Source organism: Physeter macrocephalus, unplaced genomic scaffold, assembly GCF_002837175.3.
Source record: "Physeter macrocephalus isolate SW-GA unplaced genomic scaffold, ASM283717v5 random_1121, whole genome shotgun sequence".
NCBI lineage: Eukaryota > Metazoa > Chordata > Mammalia > Artiodactyla > Physeteridae > Physeter > Physeter macrocephalus.
Genome location: NW_021146652.1, coordinates 21,137 through 25,000, shown reverse-complemented (window position 1 = coordinate 25,000; position 3,864 = coordinate 21,137).

The window sequence follows — 3,864 nt, the reverse complement described above, 5'->3', positions numbered from 1 at the left end:
ATTAAAATGGACCGAGTTGTCTGAAACTGGGTTGAACAATGATTCTGTGATTCTCCAACCCTCCACTCCTGTCATCTTGAACAAACCTAGAGGCTTCCCCTTGGCTTGGGTGGTCTTTAGAAGGTTCTGACCCCAATTTCAGAATTTAGAGCCAGCAAGGGGGCCAAGACAAAGAGGGGACCCAGCCAGCCATGGAAGCCGCTCATCTCCATCTCTCCCTGAGGGGACTTCACTGCTGCCTCCACTGAAAGCAATTTGTCATGCCCTGAATTAAGTGATTCCAACAAGGGTTTAATTTCAGTTTAATGGCTCTGTTTTTGTGTGTAATTAAATACCACTGCATGGCAAAAATATGTTGTTTGCACTTTAGAGACTGTGTAAGGGTCCAGGAAGCCAATCCCACTGGGTTTCCACTCCCAGGCTCCACCAGCCCCTCCCCTTGCCTGGCTGCAATTGTCCAGGTCACGGAGAAGGGGGTTGGGGACCTGGGGAAGGGAGGGGGACAGTGAGGGGAGAGGTGGTCCTGGTGGTGCCTGCTCACTCATTAGGGTATGTTTCTAATTATCTACAGCATCCCCACTTCTACTCCCTGACCCCAAGCCTCCCCAACCTCCGGGGCCTCAGACATAGAGGGGACAGGTTACTCTACAGTTAGGATCTAATTAGGCACCACCACGCTGGCTGGCGCGGTGTCTGCTCCCCCGCGCATGCGCATGTGCATGTGTGTGCCCCAAGGTCCGTTCCATTGCCCCTCCTCCACTCATTGCTCCCGTTAACTCCCTCCTCCTCCTTGAATATGCTTCCTCCTCGTTGACCCTCTCCCCAGACTCACAAAGCGCCCCTTTCCTCCCCTCTTCCCTGGGACAACCCAGCATCCCAGCTGCCAGTGCCTCCCAGCTCCATCCAACCACATCATCTTGACTTTCTCTTTCGAGGTCAGAGGTGACATTGCCATAGGGGTCTGGAATGCAGGGAGAGTTTCTCTGGCTGGGAATATTTCAGGGTCATTTACCACACAGCCAGATCCCCCCAGGAAGGGGGACCCCTGAGCAGGAGCCCCAAGTCCTGCCTGCCTCATAACATTCCTGGAGTAACTTAGTGGTGGAATCTGGCCCAGAGGGCAGAGGGGTTAGAACAAGCAGCCTTTTCCTGGAAGGGGTTGAAGGAATGGCTGTGTCTGGAACCTCAGGTCCCCGATAGGAGAAGGGGCCAGGAGGCTCGGCCAGCTCTCCAGAGACTCCCCCACCTGAATCCAGTACTGGAATCAATCCAAGTCTCCATTTTTTTCTCTCTACTCCCACCTGGCCTTCTCGACAATGGAAAACCCAGCCTCCACCCCTCAGCCAGACATCAGGTCTTGATCTCCACTGGGGAGCTGGGGAGATGGAAACCGAATGAATGCCTGGTGCCAGTCAGCACCAATGGGCTTGGGGGCCCCCCATCTCCCTGCTCCAAACCACAGGGCGAGGAATGACATTTCTTAGGGAGGCAGGACAGACCACTCAAGGACTTCGGTTTGAAGTTATTCTAGGGGACTTCCCTGGCGGTCCAGTGATTAAGACTTCGCCTTCCAATGCAGGGGGTGCGGGTTTAATCCCTGGTTGGGGAGCTAGGATCCCGCATGCCTCAGGGCCAAAAAACCAAAGCATAAAACAGAAGCAATATTGTAACAAACTCAATAAAGACTTTATGGTCCGCATCCAAAAAAACTTTAAAAAAATAATAAATTAAAAATTATTCTAGGTACGGTGGCCCCCCCAGGACACAAGAGTTTGGTCCTTGTCTCCTCCTCCCTTCCACCTCTGCCAGGCTGCTTTTGCCCCTGTGGCAACTAGAGTGACCATTCGAGGGTATTTGGAGGCCACGGGAGGGCTTAGGTACAAACTAGACCAGCAATTCCTCTCTGGAGCCCGGTTCTCCCCACTGTGACACTACCCAGGGCAGTTCACTTCCTCTGGCCTGGCAGTGGTAGAGGGTGGCCACACTGACACGGAGTTGCTTTTATTCTGGCCCTGTCACATGGCCAAAGTAAAAATGTGGCATCTTAGCTCCCCGACCAGGGATCGAACCCGCACCCCCTGCCATGGAAGTGCAGAGCCTTAACCGCTGGACCGCCAGGGAAGTCCCCAGAGTTGCTTTGATTTCCTTCTTTTTTGACAACTAGGACCTGGCTCCCAGATGGTGCGGGCAAGCACCAGGGGTGGGGGGTGTTCTGTGGGATGTGGGATTCCCACTCCCAGCGTGCACATCCTCTGTTCTCTTGTGCTAGACAGCTCCCTACAAGCCCTGCACTGAGGACACCTAATGAGTGTGGCGGAGGGAAGTACATACGTACACTGTGAATTTCACTCCCTCTCTCTTCACATCACACCCATTCATGCTCAGATTCATACAGCCCACCAGACACACCACATAAATGTGCATCACATCTACACACACCCAGCCCAGGTACACACGCCCTGTAAAAGCCCACACTCTCACTCACATTTCAGGTGTCACTTCACTATATGCACACACATGCGCACACCCACGTTATAAAGACACACCTGTCACAAAGGCACATCCCAGGCCACACGTGCAGCTACTTCCCAAGCAGACCCAGGTTTTTTTTGGAGGCACATGAAAAGAAAAGGACCTCTTACCACCCATTCCAAGGATACAAGAATAGAGCATTAGGAAGGGAGGCTGGAGACAAAGGGGAATTTAAAGAGATGGCTTAGGGAAAGAGAGACTCTCTCTACATTTGGCTTAGGGACCTAAAACTTCATCCTCAGCCTCCACTCACCTCCTCTCCCAGCCTGCCTTGGCCTCGGCCCCAGAAGCAGGGGGCTCTATGAACAGCAGGCCCCCTAGCTGAAGCAGCGTCACTTTGTTCTTTATCTCCTGCTGCTGGCAGCAGCCTGTGGTGCCTCAGGAAGACTAGATGGCTGTGGGATGCCGCCACAGAGGCAGAGTTAGAGAGATGAGGATTGCAGCCCCAGGCTCAAGATTCAGACGGCACAGGTGCCAGTGCGTCAGGGGCCAGTGCAATCGAGAAGCCTGGGAGTGCCTCTAGAGATCAAACACACACACACACACACACACACACACACACACACACACACACAGCACAAAGGTGAGAGGTAAGGAGCATTGGGAGATGACCAGGAATCCAGTGGTACCACGTGGGCACACATTCTGGGGCTGGCACTGAGAGCCTACAGCCCAGCGAGTCCAGGACAGCAAGATCAAAGATACCCCCGCTCCCAACCCCTCAGAATCAAATCTCAGCCCCAACCCCCAATCAGGAATCTAGGCAGTCAGAGCTGTGGAATGTGTTGGAGAGCTTACCCCCTTTCCCTAGCTTCAGGGCAGTACCTCCCCTCACTAAATCGATAAATCAAATCCAGACGCAAACCCAGTCTGCCTGATACCCTAGGAAATGCCCCCGCTTCACACACCAGCTGATCCCAGAAATAGCTCTGGCCCAGCAGGGCTGTCCTTGCTCGCTCCCTCCCTTCAGAAGCCATTACTGGCCCACCAGGAGTCTGAACACAGACAGCACAGACTTTGGGGACAGAGAGGCTCCCCAGGAAGAAGCTGCAAGGAAGAGGAGGGTGAATTGGCTGACCCTTTGCAGTCCTTTTACCATGTAAGACAGTTCTCCCCACCCCTGGTGCATCCCTGTCTCTTAATTGTAAATAAATCAACCGAACACCATTGTCTACAGTTTTTTTGGTTTTGTTCTGTTTTGTTAAAAAAAAAAAAAAAAAAAAAAAAAAAAAAAAAAAAAAAAATAATGGCCAACTGGTAGGTTCCTAAGTCTCTTTCCATCCAGTCAAGCCAGAAAATGCCCAGTGGGTAGGGAAATATCGGGGAGGAAGG